Raw genomic sequence first — 24,389 nt, forward strand, 5'->3', positions numbered from 1 at the left:
CAGTACAGTTCAATGCCTCAGTTTGTTATCTAAATTCGGGCCACAACAATAGCTTCGATATACGTGTTGGAGTCCAAAATTTCTCTCTCTGCTCGGTAGTGCTTAATGGCCCTGCCATTGAGTGTACCTCAAAAAGAATAAGGCGATTTTCAAGTAAATAAGCTGCCTAGTAAAGGAAAATTTAATGCTGCTTGAAAGAAGTTTTTAAAATTCAGAGTTTTAGCAGAAAAATGATTCTGTTTATCATCCAAAGAATTCTATACTTGTATTTTGAAGAGGTTTGAAAGTATTACCCATACTATAAGAACAATCAATGACCAGTAGTAGATAAGTCACAATGGGGACATGGAAGTCACACACGAGGACTTTAAAACAGTTATGATCACTGGCAATGACTGAATGATTAAACACAGATGTTAAAAGAAAAACAGATATTATAATGAAGAAACAATTGAATTATTAATGATAAATATAGTAATGGCAATAACTATTCTGTTGTTGATTTCCTCAGGGCGGATTAGACATTGCAGAAAAAAACCATGTGTGATTTGAACACGGGGAAATAACACACATTTATATACAGAGAGAGTGAGTTAACTGCAAAATTTGACAGATCTGTGGGAAATACATCACATACAGAAAAATAAAATAAAAGATACAAGTTAATTCAAAGTTTGCAATAAAACAATATAAACCTGAGACATGAATAAGTACTTAAAACATTAAAAATAAACCAAGTCATAATTTTGTATCGTGCAAACACATAATTTCTAACTGAAAACAAATACGTGATTTCCTTGTTATCTCTGGCAATGATCAAAAGGCCTATGATAGAAAAACCATTCCATGGTTAACAAATATGCTAGAGTAAAAAAAATTGAAAAATCAGGAAAATTCTAAAATGCATAAAACACTAAGGGAATAGATGAATGCTTTTTTGAGTGGACATCCAACATTTAAAGCATGATGATAAAATATTCTTGGGTTTTGAAAATGTTTACCTTTAACTATTAATGAACAGAAATGAAACATCTTCTTTAATAAGATACTTCAATTTTTATAGTTTAGATCTGTGTTTCTCTGCATCTAATTTTTCTTAGTTCTGAGAAATATTTCAATCATAAAAGTGGCCCTGGATACAATGTTATCTAACAGTAGATTTTAATTTTGATAATGTTATATTGAATCTTATCCAAGTGATTGTACCTAAAGTGAATGACAATATGCCTAATACAAATAATAGCATTAACTTTGTTTAATGCAGTGTATTAATAAAATTTCTATCCATGTGTCGTATTTCTTGACCTGGACAGACATAGCTTTAATTCTTGTCTCAATGTAATGGAGTACCTTTAAGACATGTAAATCTCCACAGAATTACACAGATCATTTATGTTTTTTGTTCTCCCCTTTGAGATGTCCCTTACGTTTCTCAAGGGGCAATATGCTGAATTCTTAAAGAATTCTCATGTATATTAAGTCATCTTTTATTAAGTCAGAAGATTTGGCATAAAAATCTGGATGAATTAAATGTTACCTATTCAGGGAACAACATAAGAGGGAGAAACCCATAAATTCTCCCAATGCAAAGCAAAAATATGTGTAATATAAAAAAATTGATCCAACACTACAGGTGAGTAAGAATTGTCTTTCTTTTTATGATCTGTCATTACTTCAGGCTTCTGAGCATAGACTTCTAAGGGAAGTTTCAGAAGATTTCTTCAAATCCAGGGCAAAAAAACACACATTAGCTCCTTTGCTAATTGAGGTTTCTGGTGCAGCATGATTTTTTATACTTTTAAGTGCTATTAATTAAATGTATATCTTAAACCACTGAGTCGTGAAAGCTGATATAGATATTTGGAAATTCCAAATAAAAAAGAAGTTACAAATACCTGAAACATTATCACAAATCTTATTAGGATTTATTAAGATTTCTACATGAATTATAAGATGTTCAGTTATATTTGATTTTCACATAAAGAACAATCCATTGTAGGATGTATCATATGCAATCTCTAAGAAATAGCAAATATAATTTTTATATATATGATGCAATACTTTAAAACGTAAGTATTTTTTGGAACTTTTTTTTGGTACTGGGGATCGAACTCAGGTCCTTGCGCTTGCGCAGCAGGCGGTAAAACCGCTGAGCTAAATCCCCGGCCCTAAAATGTAAGTATTTACCATGTAATATTTTACAAATTCAATGATTTTTATCTAACGATATTGCATTCATAAATTTGCAAATATTTGTCTTGAAGTTTTTTGCTACTGGGTTGCTTACTATGAGGTTACTCTTTGATAAATAGTTACTATAAACTGACAAATGAGAAAAAAATTAGGAGTTATAGAACTTTGGAAAAATTGCTGAACTTGAAATTCCTCCTAACAAATTTACCAGATCACAAAACTGAAATATCAACGTTTTCCACACAATAATATTCAGAAAAAAAAAAGCATGCAGATACCCTTAGAGATAGACACCAGCTGACACTGCAAATGGAGATATGATCAATATGCTATAGTCATTCTGAGGAAGACCCTGAAGACTTTAGGATGGTAAGACAAGTGCTGGAATTTTGAATTCTTTCCTTAATCCTGTGCATCTCACTTTCTAACATTAAACCCTAGGGCAGCAATCCCAGAACACTTCAAATTCAAAATTAACTTTTCAAAAAGAGACAGACTGTGGTTTCTATTTGAGGGGGAAGAACAGATCTGAAACAATACTAGGAATCAGTGGAGAAAGAGTAGACAACTTCATCCTGGAGGAAGATGTGGAAATAGCTAAGCAAACTCTAGGGGCATTTTCCTCCCCTAGGCCCCACTCCCTATATCAGAAAGGCAGGGTGGACATCAAGGGCAGCTTCCTGAAATTGCTGCCCATGACCACAAGGTTCATTGGCACTGCAGTGGTTCTCAACTCCAGTTCTGGACTTGTTCTGAGCTCAGAGGCTTTAGAACTCAAAGCTGTCCAGGTCCAAGTTGGGTTTGGATTACATCATAGTAATTTCATCCTGCATGCTGCTACACTGGATAATGTGATAGTCAATTACTCCAATTAAAAAAAATCATAAAGAGGTTTTCACTGATCATAAACCAAATGTCATAGGCAGAACATCCACATGAATTAAGATAAATCAGCTTCTTTAATCAACAGTATCTTTAATCAAACAACGGTATCTTTAATCAAAGCAGTTCTATTTTGTTTATCAATTCATTTAAATTCATAAAAATTAAAGTTTACAAAGGGAAAACTGTGCAGTCATTGCATAGATGAAATAAAGTCAGTTTTTTATCATTTCCTATATGGCTTTGCCTTCAATGGATATTTTCCAGACTTCACTCATTCTATTTAGAGTTTAATTTATGTCATATTAATTTAGGTGTTACATATGAATCCTTAACATTGGGAAGTGGAGTATGTTATCATTTATCCTTATTTCAAAATCAGATGTAGAATTTAATTGGCTTTCCCCTATAATGTATTAAAATTTAAATTTTCTCTATAAATACTCCATTTATATGGTGTGAAGGGACAGTTAATAAACCCTCCTTTTTCTTCCTAGAACACAGAGAACTGTATCACCCAGATGGGCCACTCAAACCTAACAGGGCCAGCTGACTTCATTCTTCTGGGACTCACAAGGTTGCCCGAGCTCCAGCTTCCCGTTTGAGATCTTTCTCTTCATCTACATGATCACAATAGTGGGCGACCTGGGCATGATCAGGTTGACTAAGCTGACTAAGCTGACGCCTGTCTGCACACACCCATGTATGTTTTTATCAGACATCTGGCTAACATTGACCTTGGTAATTCTACTGTCATTTTCCCCAGGATGCTGGTTAATTTCACTGTGGATCAAAATAAAATTTCCTATTATGCATGTGCCATGCAGATGGCCTTCGTCATCATGTTCATTGTCAGTGAAACGTCAGTCTTGTTAGCCATGGCCTACAACTGCTACGTGGCCATCTGCCACCCTCTGCTCTACAGCCTCATCATGTTCCAGAGACTTTGTCCAGTGCTGGTGGGCATTCTGTACCTGTACAGTAGTTTTCAGGCTCTACTGTTCCCTATCAAGTATTTTACATTGACCTTCTGTGGCTCTAACATCATCAATCATTTATACTGTGAACAGAGCTGCTGAACATGCTGTTTTCTGCATTCAATTTGATCTCCTCCTTCCTAGTCGTTCTTCTGTCCTACATGCTGATTCTCTTAGCAAGATGTCTAATGAAGTCTGCAGAGGGAAAAACGAAAGCTTTCTCCACCCATGCCTCCCATCTGGTCTTCTATGGGACTCTTCTCTTCATGTACGTGCAGCCCAAATCCACTCACTCCTTGGAAACTGATAAACTGGCCTCTGTCTTTATGTGATAGTGATCCCCATGCTCAACCCCTTAATCTACAGCTTTAGAAACAAAGAGGTAAAAAATTCCTTCCATAGGGTTTTTAAGCATTGAGGCAAGCTTTGTGTTTAATGTTCAATATTTCATATGGTTATAATAAATTATAATAAAGGCAAATGTCACTTGATAATATTTCTCATAAAAATGATTACATACATTTTAGCTCCAGAGTAGGCAGCAACAGATAAGTAGATTGTTTCTGTCACATTTAACTAAGCTAAACCTTATGGTTTAAATATCAATTAAATGTGACTTTCTCTTAATACTCCTTCACTCCTTAGTTCTGAGTCAATGTGTCCTCTACAGATAAATTGAATACTTATGAAATTCTACATTAGTAAACTATATGTTTGTTTCTGTCAATTTGGGAGGGGCAGGTGTGTCCCTTAATCTGTTTTAATTGTGTTTTCTGAATCTAAAACAAAAATATAAACACATTGAGTTTCTTACAGAGAGCATGGTTCATTTGAGGGATATTGATAATATTTGTTCTTTCATGATCTCCCCTTTCTATATGCTGTGTTGTATGTTATTCCCCACTATTCAAGCAGGACTATGCACTTACAAAGGAAATTACATCTGTCTCTAAAGCAGATAATAATTTAAAAACACATGAGCAGACTTGTACATCTACTGAAATCTCTATTTTTGTTTTTTCTGTTTGATAAAACTGCCTGAAATTTCTATTTGCAAATATAACAGCAATTTTAAGAATGTTCAATGAAATTCTCTATGTAAAATATGTATAAAATGATAAATGTTGTAATTACTGAAAGCTTTCCAAATTGTACTCATATTTTAAACATGATGTTGCCAAAAGAATTTCCTCAAATCCTTCAAAATTTTCACTGCTTTCTCTCACTTTTGAAAAAATTTAGAAATTTCTATATCATTATAAAATAAATAGCAGTAGATGTTTAAGGTAAATTAAAAACCTTTGTTTTAATTAAATACTTCATGTTTATTTTAGTCACATCACCTTTGACACAATGGTTTACTTTGGTGTAGATATTTTTATACTAACAAAAGCATCACTGTGATATAGAGATTACACTCTAATTAAGTTTATGAAATTAAATAGAAGTTAGGAGATAAAAGGAGATTGTTATTAGTACATGCATTTCAAAAAGATTTATTTCTCCTGGCAGAAGTCTCTAAATATAGAACTTAAAACCTGTTAATATTTCTGTTAAATTTTATATGCATTAATAAATTAATAAATATTATATGCAGTAATATTACCTCTCAAGTGGGAGTACCTTTGACAGTAGTATGATATTGACCTCTTCAATAATGTCCATTCAATATTTTTGCTCCTCTGTTGTAGGTAACTCTGTCTTCATAAGATAAAGTCTTCACATTAATGCATGTAAAATACTTAAATATGTGTTTTGCACATTATAATCACTTAATAAATATTACCAATAAAAGATTAGGAAGCAATGGTAATAACTTTTACTGTATTAGCTTTTTAGATTAAAACAGATTTTATGTTTTGTTCTCATTTTGTCTAAGAATATCAAATATTAGAAGGATTTTGAGATAAAACTAATCATCAATGAAAGATTCCTTTTTATATCTTTTCTGTAATTTCATCTTTTTTGCTAATGTTAATAAATGAATGATCATGTAAAAATAAATTTCATGTTTGTCAAAAGTTGTTCAAGTTTATATGTTTGAAATTAGGTTCATTATAATGCTTCCCTTTATTGACTGATAAAAGATGGACAATGACAAAGAAGTTGGATTTTTCATTAAATTTAGGACTATGTCTTTAATTGTAGCATGGGGTAACCTCCTTCTGATGTACAGTCCACTATCAAAGCAGTGTTCTTTAAGTAGGAAATCTTCTGTACCCTGGGGTGCATCCCCTTTCCCATAGCACATCTAACTGAAGGAAGCTGTTGGTCCTGCCACTCAAGTACTTAGTAAAAAATGCAGAACAGTTTTCATCTACTACTCTCTGTAATTATTCTCTATTCACTTTTTGTTGTTATTAAGAAATATAAACATCAAAGGTATTTAAAAATCTATAACTTCATCTTACACATGTTACAAATTAAGATGATCTAATAAAAGATCACATATACAGTGCTATAAAATATCATGGCTATCTAGACTGCTGTGTATACTACTAAATTTGTCCATTTTTGCATTAATTTCCTTCTATTGTGGAAACCTAGAATTTCAACTAGTTGCAGAGCCAGGGATTTAGCTCAGGGGTTCTGCTGACTGTCTTGCAAGTGCAAGGTCCCAAGTTCAATCCCCAGCACCAAAAAATAATAAATAAATAAATAATAAATTAAAAAAAAGGAATCAACTAGTTACTGCTAGTGTTCCTGGTCAAGCAACTCTTCAGACTGATTATAAAATAATAATATAGTTTTCTGTAAATAAAATAGTTTTCTGAAGACACCCCACACAAACACACATAGACTCACAGTCAAAAGATGCAATTGAGGTGAATAGTAGCTATAGCTGCAGCAGTGTAGGGTATGATACAAATATAAAGATTAATGATTAGACTAATGAAAGACTATACATACATCATCATCACATCCCTTTATAAAAATTGCCATTTATAAGACTTCCATATTTATCTACCAATTTTGAATGATGTTATGATTAATTTATTTTAATTCTAGATATTAAAGTATATATGCTGTATTGATTTTGTTTTAATTTACATTTTAATAATAGTCAGTGATGACAAGCATCTTTGATGTGATTTTTAAAACACATATATATATATATCTTTTATTAAGATAAGTATGTCATCTATTCAATTCCTTCATATATTTCAGTCTATCTCTTCTCAGGCTGATGTGTTTAGAGAGATCTGCAAATAGTCTATATATATATTAACTTTGATAAATATGTGATTTGCTAAAATTTATTTACTCTGTAGCTTGTATTTTCATTCCGTTAAGAATATCAACAGAATAAAATGATTTAGCATTGATGAAATCAAATTCATATTTGATTTTGTGGATTGTAATTTGGGTGATATATTAATGCAGGATCCCTGTCATTGGTCACAAATACCTTTTCATGTATTGTCTTGTGACAAGTGTATAACATTCTATTATTAAGTCACTGATGCATCTTTGAATTTTTTAATGTATAAATTTGGGTTTTGGGGTTTGGTTTTGTTTGTATTAAAAAGTTCAACCTCTCTAATGTCATGCATTTTAAAAGAACATATTCTCTTCATTGAAAAACCTTTGCATCTTTCCCAACAAACAGTAGCCCAAGCTTCCCAAAGGACAGGAAAGACCAATTCAGAAAACAGTAAAATAAGTCACAACTGCCAACTCACTCTTAGGACTAAATGGGATATGTGTATATGTATGTGTCAACTCGCCACAATGAACCAATCTATTATATATCACAAATATAGATTAATATTTTTAAAAATCTGGAGTGATATAGACATAAAGAAATTTTGGGATATTTAAGACATCTTAAGCTACCTCAGTGAGAAGAACCTTAATATGCTGTGTTTTTGTTATGGCACCTTCCCTGTAGTCTCAGTCGCATGGAAGAGAGATTGACCAGGTCTCCATATGCTGGAAGACAGGCAGCTCCATTATGCTGATAGGAGAAGGCACAGAAACTTCAAATAAATGAGGGGGCTGTAATTTCCAAGATTACTGTCACAAATAATGGCAACCTCAGTATAAATAATCAGGGAAGGTGAATATTATTTTACTCCAGGGTCTCCATAAGTTTTGGAACAGATTAGAAAAGGCACTTAGCAGGGATTATTGTGGAATGAGAAAATGCAAATAGACATTATTAAAGTCATACGAGTTGTGACGTGGAAGACTGTGTGCAAGTGCAAGGCTGCACACACTAGTATAAGAGTCCAGAGAACTCTCAGATTGAATGTGAGCTTTTAAATGTAGAAAGAAAAACCTAGTACAAGTTTGTAATCAATTAATGAAATATGAATACATTGCCCAAATCGACCATGGATTCATCAGTAAATGGTAAAAGTTTTGCTGTCTTAGGATATTCAAGGACAGTATCATTGTGTGAAAATCAAACCACAGCTGAGCAATGTGAGAACTGACTATGTAAAGTCAGTCATTTAAAAATGAATAACAATTACATTTTTTTTCTAAAATTCTTTTATTGGTACATTTTAGGTATACAGCACAATTACATTTCTCATTGGGAACTTATACCTTTACATGATGCATCTTGGTTCTTATTTTTTTCCCATTCCCAACACTCCCTTCAGCATTCTCCACCCTTCCCTATTTACAAAGATTTCTTTACATTTTTTCCATTTCTGATCATTTTTACTTTCCCTTCTTTCCTTTCCCCTGCCCCTCCCACTACCCCTATGCTTTTGGACCTTTTCTTCCTATTTTGCATTATCAATTATTCATTCTAATCATTGGTACATTTTAGGTATACAATATAATGGCATTCATCTTTGGAAATTTGCCCCTTTATATAATCTCTCTTGGTTTTTATTTTACACCCTTGCCCAGCTGTCCCTTCAACCCCTCCATTCCTCCCTATGTACAAAGTTTTTCTTCCTATTTTTCCATTCTCCATATTAATTCCATTCCCTTCTTTCCTTTCCCCTACCCCTCCCATTTCCTACCACTTTGTGCCTTTTCTTCCTATTTCACATTACCTATTATACATTTTAGTCCTTATTTACACTTTCAGTTTGTCACACCAGAGAAAGTATTCAGTATTTATACATGTGTGTCCTGTTTATTTCACTTAAGAGTATTGCTTAATGTGCATCCATTTAGGTATAAATGTCTGTAATTTCTCATTTTTTATGGCTGAGTAGTACTCTATTTTATTGACAAACCACATTTTTTTTTAATCCAGTCTCCAGTTGATGGGCATTTGGGCTGTTTCCAAGTTTTAGTTATCACAAACTGTGCTGCTATGAATATGGGTGCACATATATCACAGTGGTATGATTCTTTGAATTCTTTGGGGAAGATCCCCAGCAGGGGGATAATGGGGTCAAATGGGACTTCCAGTCCTAGTTCTTTGAGGTACCACCATACTGATTTCCCCAGGGCTTGCACCAGTCTACACTCCCACCAGCAGTGGAGCAGGATTCCTCTTTCCCCACAGCCCTGCCAGCGTTTCTTATTGGTTGATTTCATGATAGCAGCCATTCTTTCTGGAGTGTGGTGGAATCTCAGCATTTTCACTTGCATCTCTCAAATGACCCATGATGTTGAGCATTTTTTCATGTATTTATTTGCTATTTCTACTTCTTTGTCTGAGAAATGTCTGTTCATTTCAGATGCCCATTTTTAGATTGGGCCTTTAAATTTAGGAGGTCTGACCTTTTTAAGTTCTTTATAGATTCGAGACAGTAGACCTTTGTCTGAGGAAAAGCAGGTGAAGATTTTTTTCCCAAATTTTGGATTGTCTCTTCACACTGCTGGGGGTTTCTCTTGCTGTCCAGAATCTATTTAATAAGAAGAGATCCCACTTGTTGATTGTTTGTGCTAGTTCACAAGCAACTGAGGTTTTGTTCATAAGATCTTTTCCTATACCAATGTCTTCAAGAGATCTGCCTAACCTCTATTACAACTTGTTCAGCATTTCTATTTTAATATTTAGATCTTTAATCCATTTCGATTTTAGTTGAGTGCATGGCAAGAGATATAGGTCTAGTTTTAATCTTTGGCAAGTTGAAAGCCAATTTTTCCAGCACCATTTATTAAAGAGACTATCTTTCCTCCAGTGAGGGTGTTTGGTTTCTTTATCAAAAATGAGATGACTGAGTGTGTCTGGCGTTGTTTCTGCATCTTCTAATCTGTTCCACTGGTCCTCAAGTCTGTTTCTTTGCCAGTACCATGCTGTTTTTATCACAGTAGCTTTGTAGTATGGTTCCAGGTTGGGGATTTTAATACGCCTGGCATGTCTCTGTTACCTAGAATTGCTTTTGCTATTCTGGATCTCTTCTTGTTCCAAATGGATTTTTGGCTTGTTTTACCAAGGTCTGTGAAGTATGTTGCTGGGATCTCAATTGGAATGGCATTGAATCTATACAGCAGTTTGGGAAGTATGACCATTTTCACTATATTAATCCTTCCTACCCAGGAGCATGGGGTGTCTGTCCATTTTCTGATATCATCTTCAATCTCTCTTTTCAGAGTGCCATAGTTTTCAGAGAAGAGGTCTTTTATTTCTTTCATTAGGTTGATTCCTAGGTATTTCAGTTTTCTGGATGCTATTGTGAAAGGAATTATTTGCTCTATTTCTCTCTCAGTGAGTCTGTCATTGGTGTAGAGGAAAGCTATTGATTTTTTTTTGTTGACCTTGTAACCAGCCTCTTGACTGAATTGGGTTATTAAGTCTAGAAGACCTTTGGTGGAGTTCTTGGGGTGTTCTATATACAGTACCATGTCATCTGCAAATAATGATAATTTCAATTCTTCATTTCTTTTTTTTATTCCTTTTATTTCTTTGTTTTGTCTATTTGCCATGGCTGATATTTCCAAAATTATATTGAACAAGAGTGGTGATAGTGGACATCCTTGTCTTGTTCCTGATTTTAGTGTGAAGGATTTCAGTTTGTGACCATTTAGTATGATATTGGCTGTTGGTTTTTCATAGAAGGCTTCTATCAGTTTGAGGTAGAGACCATCTATTCCAATTTTTTGTAGGGTTTTTATCATAAATGCATGTTGGATTTTGTCAAATGCTTTTTCTGCATCTATGGGGATAATCATAAGGTTTTTTTCCTTGGCTCTATTGATATAGTGTATTACGTTGATTGATTTTCATATATTGAACCATCCCTGCATCCCTTTGATGAATCCCACTTTATCAGGGTGTATGATCTTCTTGTTGATCTTCTGCATTCTGTTTGCCATTATCTTATTAAGGATTTTTGGATCTATGTTCATTAGTGAGATTGGCCTATAGTTCTCTTTTTCAGTTGGGTCTTTCTCTGCTTTGGGGATCAAGGTGATGCTTGCTTCCAGGAATGAATTTGGGAGTATTGCTTCCCTTTCAATTTCATTGAAGAGTTTAAACAGTAATGGCAGCAGTTCCTCTCTAAATGTCTTGTAGAATTCAGCAGTGAAGCCATCAGGGCCCAGGCTTTTCTTAGTTGATAAGATTTTAATTACATTTTCAATTTCATTGGTTGATATTGAGTTGTTCAGGATTTTCAGGTCTTCTTCGTTCACCTTTGGTAATTCATATGTATCTAGGAATCTGTCCATTTCTTCTGTGTTTTCCATTTATTGGCATATAGGTTCTGGAAGTAGGTATTGATGATCTTCTGGATTTCTGCTGGGTCTGTTGTAAGTTCACCCTTTTCATTCTTAATTGCATGGATTTGGGCCTTTTCTTTCCCTTTTCTGACAAGGTTGGCTAAAAATTTGTCAATTTTGTTGATTCTTTCGAAGAATCAACTCTTAGCTTCATTGATTTTTTGTATCATTCTCTTAGTCTCCATTGCATTGATTTCTCCTCTGATTTTTATAATTTCCTCCGTTGTATGAGCTTTGGGGTTGTTCTGCCCTTCTTTTTCTAGAAGCTTGAGGTTCAGCATCAGGTTGTTTAATTGGGCTCATTCTGTTTTCCTAACATGTGTATTCACTGTTATGAATTTCCCTCGTAAGACTGCTTTCATTGTGTCCATAGATTCTGATATGTTGTATTGTCATTGTCATTTAATTGAAGGAACTTTCTGATTTCTTCTTTAATTTCTTCTGTGACCCATTGTTAATTTAGAAGTGTGTTGTTCAATTTCCATGTGTTTATGAAATTTTTTGAGTTTCTTTTGCTATGGTTCTCCAATTTCATTGCACTATGGTCTGATAATATACAGGGGATAACTTCAATTCCTGTGCACTTACTTAAACATGTTCTATGTTTGAGTATGTGGTCTATTTTTAAGAATGACCCATGTGCAGCTGAGAAGAATGTGTATTCTGATTTTTTGATGTGAAAGAATCTGTAAACATCTGTTATGTTCATTTGTTCAAGAGTTCGATTGAGTTCTAGTATTTCATTTCTTATTTTTTGTCTAGTTGATCTATCTATTTTTGACAGTGGGGTGTTGAGGTCCCCCACTACAATTGCATTAGTGCATATATGACTTTTCATGTCTGTTAGTATTTGTTTTATATAGTTGGGTGCACTAGTGTTTGGTGCAGAGATATTTATGATTGTCATCTCTTCCTCTTGGATTGTTCAATTTACAAGGATGTAGTGTCCTTCTTTGTCTCTCTTAATCAGATTTGGTTTGAAATCTATTTGATCTGCAAAGACGATAGTTACTCCTGCTTTTTGGGGGGTTCCTGTTGCATGGAGTATTGTTTTTCACCCTTTAACTTTAAGTCTATGAGTTTCCTTTTGAATTGTGTTTCTTGTATGCAGCATACTGTTGGATTTTGCTTCTTGACCCATTCTGCCAGTCAGTTTCTTTTGATTGGTGAATTGAGACCATTAATGTTATGGTTATAACTGAAACTCATTGATTTGTCATTGCCATGACTTTTTCTTTTTGTTGGGTTCTCCCCCTTTACATTTAATTTCTTGTCATGCCAGATGGGTTCATTTTGCTTTGCTTCCTGGGGTTGTGATCCTCAATGTCTGTTCCTAGGCTATTGTGTAAAATTCTTTGGAGTGCTGGTTTGTTATTCACGAAGTTCCTAAGGTGCTCTCTGTCATGAAAGTATCTTATTTCTCCATCAATTTTGAAAGATAGTTTTGCAGGGTACATCAATCTGGGTTGGAGGCTGTTTTCTTTTAGGACTTGGAATATGTAATGCCAAGCTCTTCTTGCCTTGATGGTTTGTGTTGAGAAGTCTGCTGTGATTCTGATGGGCTTTCCTTTGTATGTGATTTGTTTCTTTTCTCTGGCTGCTTGGAGAACTTTGTTCTTCTGTTGTGTTTCTGGAATCTTAACAATTATTTGCCTATGTGTAGATTTTTTTGACCAAGGCTATTTGGAGTCCTATATGCCTCACTTATCTGTATGTCAAGCTCTTTTCCCCTGCTTGGGAAGTTTTCTGCCATTATTTCTGTGAAGAGATTTTTTATGTCATCTCCACTCTCTCCTGTTTCTTCATTGAGCCCAATCAGTCCTATGTTATTCTTCTTTACATCATCTAGTAGCTGCTGGATTGATTTCTCATGTTCCCTTATAATTTTGAAGCAATTTTTCTTTTCCTGGTCACTAATTGCAATCTTATCTTCTCTATCTGAAATTCTGTCCTCACATTGGCTCATGTGTAGACTTTCAATGGAGTTTTTCATGTCCTGGAAATCTATTTGCATCTGTTTTATGGATTCCATTTGTTTCTTATGTTGGGATTCCATCATGTTCCTCAGCTCCTCTCTAGCTTTATTAATCATGTCTTGCACTAGGGGCTCAATTTCTCCTGTTATCTGAGAAATTATTTCTGATTTCATTCTTTCCAGATCCCCTTTTGTTGCCAGTTCAGTGGGTCCAGGGTGTTGAGTATCAGAGTTTTCCATCTCATTTCCCTTTGGGGTTGCTTTAGGTGAACTGGAAGTCTGGTTTTGAGATTTATTTATGTGTTTTCTCATTTCAACTGGGGCGGTGGGCTGTTAGCACCTGCACAGATTACCTCCTCTGAGCTGGGTGAGGTGGGACATGGGCCAGGAGCAGTGGTAGGGATGGTGACCCAGAAACCCTTTCCTGTGTGCTGGGTGCAGCAGGAGGGATGGTGGCTGGGAATCCCCTTCCTCTGGACCAGGAGCAGTGGGACGATGGCTCAGAAGTCCCTACCTCTGGGTGGCCGGGAGCAGTAGGACTCAGTACCTTGGTCTGGTGGTCAGGCGTCCTCTGCATCTTTGTAGTATGGAACCAGGTGGCTGCCTGTCTGCAGCAGGGTGATTCGGTGTCTTCCACATGACTGAGGACCTTGGTAGGGGGTGCACAGACCTTCCTGTGTGCAGCGGGCTGATTCGGTGTGTTCCGTGAGACTCAGGACCTCGGTAGGGCATGGGCAGACCTGCCTGTCTGCAGCGGGGTGATTTGGCATCTTGAGCATAATTTTCTTTATCATATAATCATAATCATAGATAATTCAAAATAATTAAAAAAATGTTTTTTGACAAAATTAAATCTTTGGTCTCATAATAAGTAGGACATATAATAGGACACTTTAAGTAAGAGCAGCCTGGAAACATGGATCCAGATGGAAACAGTGAAGAGGGTGATCAGCCAGAACCAAGAGGCCCACTGAGGCAGGTGGTAATGTAGGTGTGAGTGTGGGCAGGTGGAGAGAAAGATACTGGCTGTCATGTTAAACTCTGTGCTGTGTATACCACAATCTTTATTTCTCCCCCATTGTCAGCTTTCAGTGTAAACAATTATAAACCCACTCTTTGTTAGAAATAAAGACATTGATGCTAGCAATGAATACTCTGACAAATGCTCATAGGTTTATGATTAAAAATAAGACAAAATATTCTTTGAGTATGAAACAACTCTTTTATTTGTAAGAAAAGAAACAAATATTTTACGTCTTATTTTTCTTATTTGTCACAAATCACTTTTTTATGAAAATGTCATTGATCAATATTGAAGCAATTGTTAGTGATGGTTTTATATTTTAATTATGTGCACTATATAGGAAAGTAAGTCATTAGGCCCCAGGCTTGTGATTCATTGCTTAGAAAAAATTTACTTAGTATTATTATTGTGTTGCACTTCTGGCAATTAATTTTTCTATACTTTCTTTTTACCAGGAATAGGACTCTGGTTAGTGAAGTGAATGACTATAGTAAAAAAATAAAAATAAATAAATGAAGATTCTCGGTGCAGGATTTTACTTGCACAATCCTGAGAGCAAGTCCCTTCTTCGGTTCTGTACTCTGCCAAGGTGTCTCTGGCTCATCACTGATCTCAGTCTGCATTTTTTTCCTCCACCCTGGCTTTGCCCATGAAACCCAGAGTGATTGTAGGGTACTGGGTGACAGGACAATCTTACAGAGATGTCCCAGAATTTGACTGTTTCATCCATTCACAGGAATTGCTACATGCCCCAGTTCCATAGTTCAGTTAGCTACAAAGTAGGTTAATGATTACACAACACTCGGCATAATTTATATGAATTAATGATGATATACATGAAATAACTTGATGACACTGTAACTTTTATAGGAATATTAAATATTTGTTATTTTATTAAAAAGTAACTTTCATTTTTTCTGAATTTTCTCATTGTCTTGGGTAAATGAAAACCTATTCTCTAAGTTAATTTCCCTTTCCATGATGTATTTGTTGTGGGACTATAACAAGATTTTTTTAAATCATCAAAACTCTCAAGAAAATCCCAAATTATCAAGATGATAGATCCATGGTAGTTTTATCCTTTTTTACATTAATTCTGTTTCTTTTGTGGTCCTCATACCAAAAGTGCAAATCACTGTCCAGCACACTGTATTGAAATTCAGCCTATTTCTGTATGTTTTTATTTCACTAACACTAGATTATCTCAGAGGTGAGGGTCATAACATTTTACTACACTAGATGTGTGTATGACATAGGTCCTAGAAAATGGTTGCAAATCTTACGTGGCACTCTGTATTTGCTTCAGTAATGGGGTAGAGTCACTATTTAAATGAAACAATCAGTTTTAGAAGGGACAAAATGACTAATGTGGTGGAGAACAAAAATTCACTCTTTATGGTTCACTTTTGTGATGGAACTTCTTAGCAAAAATAATTTCACAGCTATTATAATAATGTTTGGGACTAATAAAATGTATTTTAAAATGTTGAACATCAAATTTTGGTGATGAAATTACTAATAGATAGCATAAAACACATACCATTTTTGTATTTTTTACTGAATAGGATAACAAATTAGAGGGAATAGAAATTGACAGAGTATGTTCTCAGACAGTTATCTACATTACTTTTCCTTTTCAGATTACAATTTCTTATTAATTAAGGACAACAATTGTTGATATTCTAATACTTTTATTTTAATTCAAACCTCCACCCCGCCATGCAAACATTGAAGAGAGTGTGTTCTAAATAATTCCATAATCCAGACAAACATCGGAATCTAACAGTTTCAGCTCTTTTTATATTATTTTAACAATTTAAAGCCTCAAGTAAGTTTAAATAATGATTTTAAACTTAAAACTTGTTATTGTTTCACAAATGACTTCTATAACATTGTTATTCATCTTTAAAATATATTTCTTATACTCCCAAATGGTTGTAAAATTACTTCATGGATTGTTTCATTTCAAAAGTCTTATTAAAAACTTCACAAAACTAGAGAAAACAACCCAAAAATTCATTTGGAAACAGAAGAAACCTAGAATAGCAAAAGCATTTCTAGGCAACAGAGACATGGCTGGGGGCATCACAATCCCCAACTTGAAACTATACTACAAAGCAACTGTGATAAAAACAGCATGGTACTGGCAAAGAAACAGACCCGAAGATCAGTGGAATAGATTAGAAGATGCAGAAACAACTCCAGACATACTCAGTCACCTCATCTTTGACAAAGGAGCCAATCACCCTCATTGGAGGAAAGATAGCCTATTTAATAAATGATGTTGGAAAAACTGAATTTCAAACTGTCAGAAATTAAAACTAGACCCATACCTATCACCACACACTAAACTAAGATCAAAGTGGATTAAAGATCTAAATATTAAGTCAGAAACACTAAACTTGCTGGAAGATTAGTTAGATAGAACTCTTGATGACAGTGACATAGAAAAAGACTTTATGAACAAATCTTCAGTAGCATGGGAGCTAGCAAAAAGAATCAACAACTGGGATCTCATTGTATTAAGAAGCTTCTGCATTCCAAGAGAAACTACCAACAGAGCTAAAAGACAATCTACAATGTGGGAAGAAATATTTAGCAGCTGTAGCTCAGACAAAGGTCTACCATCAAGCATATATAAAGAATTGAAAAAAATCAGACATCCCAAATTCAAGGACCCAATACAAAAATGGGCATCTGAAATGAACAGACATTTCTCAGACAAAGAAGTAAAAACAGTAAGTAAATATATGAAAAAATGTTCAACATCACTGGTCATTCGAGAGATGCAGATGAAAACAACACTGAGATTCCACCTCACCCCACAAAGAATGGCTGCTATCAAGAAATCAACCAATAACAAATACTGGCAGAGGTGTGGAGAGAAAGGAACCCTTCTCCATTGTTGGTGGGAATGTAGATTGGTGCAACCACTGTGGAAATCAGTGTGGAGATACCTCAGAGAACTAGGACTACAGGACCCATTTGACCCAGCTATTCCCCTACTGGGAATCTTCCCCAAAGAATTAAAAGAATCACACCACAGCGATATATGTGCACCTGTGTTTATAGCAGCACAGTTTGTAATAGCTAAAGCTTGGAAACAGGCCATGTGGCCATCAACTGGAAACTGGATAAAGATGTGGTTTTTTTTTATAAAATTGAGTACTACTCAGCCATAAAGAATGAGAAACTAGAGACATTTGTAGCTAAATGGATGCATATTGAGGCCATACTCTTAAGTGAAATAAATAGGACACATGTGTAAATACCAAATAGTTTCTCTGGTGTAAGAAATTGAAAGTGAAAATAAGGATGAAAATGATTAAAATGAATAATTGATATTTTAAAATAAGAAAAGATCCAAGGTTTTGGGGATGGTGGAAGGGAAAGGGGAAAGGGAAGAAGGGAAAGGAAAAATTATGAGAAAAAAGAATATGGAATCAAACTCTGTGTAAATAGGGAAGGGTGGAGGGGGTGAAGGTTGCCCAGGTAATGGGAGAAAAATAAAAACTAAGATACATCATGTTCTGCTACAAACACCCAATGATTAATGTAAATGTATTTTATACCTAAAATGTACCAATAAATATATATATTAAAAAATAATAACCAGAACTGAATATATCAATGACGTTTGTTACAAAATATTGTCTCAAAATAGATTTTTCTATGCTTAATAAATACATCAGTTAATATGGTTTTCTGTATTTAAGTGATTAAATATCAGTAATTTTTATTATAAAGTTGTAAATTTATGTAATAAAAATACATGTGAACTTCTTTAATAAATAAAAGCATTTCCTGTTAAGTCTTAACTATTAACTTTTAATTTAAATATATTATCAATTAAATCTAGACATAATTATAAAGTAATTCATAATTACCTTTCGTTTATGGACTAATCCTGATTTTTATCTCACTATAAGCCTTTAAGTATTCAAATATTTTAATGACTTTAGGTTAAGCCACATGTATCAGCAACAATATCCAATGTACCTTAAAGATCATCAGTTCTTTATAACACACGGTGCTCTTTAAGAATAAGTAGTGTGTCTGCCCCCAGGGACTTCTCCCACTAGCATTGAAGTTACTAATTAATGGGATCTCTGTACCATCTCCTGACTTGATTTATTTCCTTTCATCAAGCTGACTCTCACTGCTCAGAATACGCCACGTCAGGGTCCCCGTCAGAGAGAGTGCACCACGCATCTTCTTTCTTAGACACGAACACAGTGTCTGACAGTTCCAAATGGACAGATAACCAGTTAGTACTGTAACTATTATGGATGGTCTGCGTGGAGCTTCCCTTTCTATTGGTCTGGGCATTTAAACAGGTCTCTTTAAACATTTCGTTCTCTCTCCAGAGTTCCCTGATACATATTCATGGCGAGCCTGTGTTGTAGCTGTCTTAAATTGCAACAGTGAAGTTCACTAAGGACAACTGAGAATCTGGAGTAAATCCAGCCCAGATCTTGGGAAAGACAACTGGAAAAGACTCTGTCCCTTGCAGACTTCAAATCTGTGAATAGCAGCTTTGGCATCCCTTAGGCAGTTTAAAAATGTTCACTTGAAGCTAAATTTCTCCTGCCATTCATTGAATAATGTTTCTCACATTTAATTAACTAGTGACTTCTAATGGTTTGGATTATAAATGGAAACTATTTCCATGAGATGAACCCCCATCCACCGTGATTATACAGAGAAAGTAGGACAGTTTAAGGGTCATCACCTTGAGTTGGTAGAATGGAAAAAGAAGCAGGCAGAGGGGCCTGCCATGGGAACAAATGGTAGTGAGATGCCACCAGGAGTGAGCGACTGGAGGTGCATACAGGAGAAGCAGCTGGGCTGAGGAAACATCTGAACCTCACTGTAAATGTGATGTTGACATGTTAGGAAGATATTCTGGTCATGTAGAATATGACACTCAGAAAAGACTCAAACCACTGTGTATTGTGTCATAAAGACAGTATAACCAGTTCATGAAATTTGACTATAAAAACTGTATGCTTCAAAGAAAGAACAATTTTTTTCAAGAGTTAATAATAACAAAGAAAGAACATTCGATGAGACAATAAAAACTTTAGAGAGGAAAATAATGAAACCCTTCTAAAGACAAAATTTTAGACTTTTGATGCAAAAAAAGTTAATCACAGACTGAACATTTAGGCTGGAAAGTACACACACACACAAGCACTCACATGCACACAAGCACACAAACACACACATGCTCACACAGAGCTATTTAAAATTAAGTAAATTGGTTAAAAGAAACAGTTCCCTCAAAGTAAAATTAAAAAACGTTGATAAATAAAAAAATACAAATTCCTTCTTAAAGTGTTATTTGATCTCATAAGTGGTGTATTACATATCAAGAAAAGTTATATACAAATAATAAAATAGAGCAATTAAGAAATTAAGAAACAATTCATGGAGAAGGAAGGAAAGTCATCACTTCAATAGAGGGAGGTTATGCAACTTCCATCATACATAACAATAGTCTTTATAACAAGACCATTGACTTGGATCTTTAAAGTCTCAGACTTCCATGTGCATATATGTATTTTTGCATATAAGCAGGGATCTGGGTTTCTTGACTAATGCCATATTTTATTTATCTCTTGAAGCAACCAATAAATTGTGCGTAAGTGTGGATTTTTGCAGTGAAATGAAATTGTGATGTTGCTTAACCTGTGAGAGAGTAAACTAAATGTTGCATCAAGTGTTTTTTCTTTCTGTTACTTAGCCTTATTTTTAATAGTCAACTACTTTTTTAATTAATAGCTTTCAGATACCTGTAATTATGAATTTAATAATTTCTTCAGTTTCTTCTGTACATCTTCACTAAAACCAAAATTTATTTATTTTTAAAAAATATTACAAATTATATGAGCCTTGTTTTCTGTATTTCCATTATTAAAAAGTAAAATGTTTTTCACACATTTAAAGAATTTCACTTGCCTATAATATTTACGTTGGCGATTTTTATTTATTTTTAAAGGCAAAAGAGGATTCACATTTTAGTTGGTTCATGAGAAAATTAGCACATGACAAAAATGATACAATGCATTAGGTCTTTTAAAATTGTAATCCCATGTTCATTAAAGAAAATGTACCATTAGAAGAAAATATAAAACTTATTTATATATTTTTAAATTAGTAGATATTTCTACACAATGATTTATTCTCATCTAATAGATGATTATATATCTAAAGACTATATATCTAAAGACTGACTGATAAATATATAAAGATATATAAAGATATATATAGATATATATAAAGATAAGATATGATATATAAAGATATATAAAGACTGATATATATATAGATATATATATCTATATATCTAAAGACTGACTATAGCTTATTTGCCTCAGAAACATCCTGGGACCGGGAGCTTCCCTACATGCAGGCACATGCTTGGCATGCACCGTCCTGGTTCACGGGCAGCACTGGGTGACCTGTGAGTCACATCTTATACACATGCAGTGTGGGGGTCCTTCTTCTTCAACCTGTTCTCCTCCTCTTCCTCTTCCATTTTTTCTTCCTACCCCTCACTTTTCTTAGTCCTTCAAAAATGTTTTTGTTATTCTGACAGAAGTCATGGATCTTGTCCAGTATAACCATTTTTTATTATTCATTAAATTCACTGGTACGTTTTAGGTATACAATATCATGACATTCATCATTGGGAATTTGTACCTTTCCGTGATCAGCCCTAATCTCAGGGGACTGCTGCTGGCTTGCTGAGACTAATTGACTTAGATCTACACACTGCTGCCCACGTTGTCTATCATGGCAACAGACACATACCAAGAAGCAGGCCTTGGTTTTCTTTTTCTCATTCTCCCTTCTTCTTCTTCTTCTTCTTCTTCTTCTTCTTCTTCTTCTTCTTCTTCTTCTTCTTCTTCTTCTTCTTCTTCTTCTTCACTTCTTTCACTTTTTGTTCTTTTTCCTGTCCTATTTCAGAGTTTTAGTCTCTATCTTTCCTTCTCTTGATTGTCATTAAGGTGAATACAGCTTCTAGCTTCCCTACTGCTATGAGTTTCTTCTGCTTCTGTCTCTATTCCTTCACTCTTTCTTTCCCTCTTGTCTTCAATGGTTTTCCAAAGTTTGTGTGATCTTCCTGTGTCCTCTAACCTCACTTTTAACCTTTCTCTCTCTTTTCTCTCTTTCTATCTCTCTATCCCTCCCTCCAAACTCCTACATCCTCATCCCAAAGGGTAAATTTGCTATATTGAAGGGTTTATTTATTACAAACATGTATTGAGCAGGTCCTCTATTTTGATCTAGTTTACATGGTATTAATTTTTAATCTGTTTGTTACTAATGTATTACTTTTTTCCTCTTGGACCCCTGTGAAGCATTCTTTCATGTTCTTCATCATGTTTTGTCTTGAGTTTTCTGTGTTTGGATTTGGAGCTCTTCCTTAAGTAAGGTGAATTTAAGCTTTTCAATTGCAAAATTTCACTGTAAATGGCTTGTTTGGTGGAAGAGCACATTTTAATGAATGCAGTTTGCCATAGCAATGCTCTCCACCATAACTAATAATTGTATTAAAATTATTTTCCTCATGTCAAATCTACAAACATAATATACACTAAATATGAAAAAGTTCTAGTGTTGTTTTTGATGTTTAGGTTTCAGAATTACTTGGCAGTTTTATTTTATAAAAGATAGAAAGTAACTATCAAGTTGTCTCCCAGTCCCATTTTCTGTTTTTATTCCATACTTATATTCTATTAAATGAGAAGAAAGTGGAATGATCATGTTTTTTACAGTCTTCTGCAATGTTTTAGTTTGGTGTTAGCCTTGTGTTCTAGGTTGATGTTAGGCTCTTTTTATCACTTGTGTAATAATGTCAAACTATCTGCAGCATTAAAATAAGGCATAGTATCCAGTAGACTCATCCTAGTACCTTATTTCTCACACAATACCTGGGCTATTATCATCCAGCTTCCTGCCAACAAGTTTAGAATAAGGCTGATGAATTAATTAAACTCTCTCTGTCTCTCTTTTTAGCTCTCTCTCTCTCACACACACATACACATACACACAGAATTTAGAGATAATATAAAAAAAAGACATGGTTTCAATATTGGATTTTCTAATATACTATTATAAGGATATTGTATACCAATTTACTGACTTCTTAAATTTCCCTAAGTTATTTCATAATTTACAGGTTAGATTTCTTGAAAATACTTTAACAATTATTTTAAATACTTGTGATTTTTTTATCCTGTTCTCTATAATCATACAGTAGTCCCTGGACAGTTATGTGTCATTGGTTCAAAGACACTTTAGATACCAAAGGCACATTAGACATGCACAATTCCAGTATGAACCCTGCATATTTTTGCAAGCCCTGCATACTCCTCTGGTATCCTTTATGTCATGGCTACATTAGTTCTAACACCTAGTACAGTGTAAATGTTATATAAGTAGTTATTGTGCTAAATATCTTGGAGAAAATGACAAAAATGTCAGTATTTATTCAGTATAATGCAATTTTTTATTATTAGAAAAAATTTTGATTTGGAGTTAGTTGATTCCGTGGATAGCAGAACCCTTGGACTTGGAGGCATGACTTATTTTACTATCATTTCTGTGGCATTCTTTTATATGGAAATTAAATGACTTTTATGAACTCTGTACTTATAGATGTTTCATTCATTACTTTCTCTGTAGCATTTTTAATACTTTTGATATTTTATCTCAATAATTATATAAATGAAAAGTTTATTTTCTTCTGTCCACGACAAATGCATTTTCTTTTTTAAACACAAAATAAAGTATATCTATTAAAATTTTGAATAAGATATAAGAAAACACCCATTTCTTGCTCTCAATTGCAGAAAGACATAACATTTCATCACTAAAGTTTGTGTACAGCTCACAACAGTAATATTTCTCTTCTTTATTGACTCCTGTACATGATGTCTTCTCTATAAAATCCTGATATAGAAACTCTTCCATTGTAATTCCATTGGTAATCTTTCTTTAGATTAAGAATAGGTAAATAAATTGTTTTAAATCCTAAGGAAACAAAATCCATTCATAGTTGTGTTTTGCATCTATGGATAGGAATCCATTTATTTGCTCCTCTACAATTCCACTCATACTATTTCATACATTACTTAGCAGACATCCTACACACATATCAAAATTACTCTTAAATATTTGACATTTTTGTCATATTCCACATAGCATGTTATGTCATGTTTGGTTAGCTTTTTTCTATGGAAATAAAAGTGATTTTTCAAATGCATTGGCTCTATATCAAGTAAAATAGTTTCTCTTATTGACCTTACCAGTTCTACTATATATTCTCTTTTCTCTATTCACAGTCATTCACAGCCAAAATTATATTATTTTCTTTCCAATCCTTGTATTTTGTTGCAGTTTTTACATAGAGAATATAGGATCTCCTATAACACTGGAGATAAAATCAGTAAGAACATTTTCTTAAAGGTGACAGGAAGACAGAAGCGTATTTTAATATTTTGTTCTTAACTGTAATATATGCCAGCCTATATTACAAAACATCTCTTACGATTGACACTAATGTGCACCTGTATGGATTAGGAATGTAGAAATTGTTCCTCTCAAATTTAATTTTCTTTTTCTCAGTTATGTCTTTTTTTAATACTACAAGGGGTGAGGAGCTCATACAATGAATGTTTAAATAAGAAAT

At 34.1% G+C, this 24,389-nt stretch overlaps 1 pseudogene; it reads left to right on the forward strand.

Moving 5' to 3' along the window:
* Nucleotides 1–3,573: 3,573 nt before the first annotated feature.
* Nucleotides 3,574–4,470, forward strand: LOC110347364 (olfactory receptor 8K5-like; annotated as a pseudogene).
* Nucleotides 4,471–24,389: the final 19,919 nt, after the last annotated feature.

Source organism: Heterocephalus glaber, unplaced genomic scaffold (assembly GCF_053883595.1).
Source record: "Heterocephalus glaber isolate CG9 unplaced genomic scaffold, H.glaber_assembly_v1.0 deba00000896, whole genome shotgun sequence".
Lineage (NCBI taxonomy): Eukaryota > Metazoa > Chordata > Mammalia > Rodentia > Bathyergidae > Heterocephalus > Heterocephalus glaber.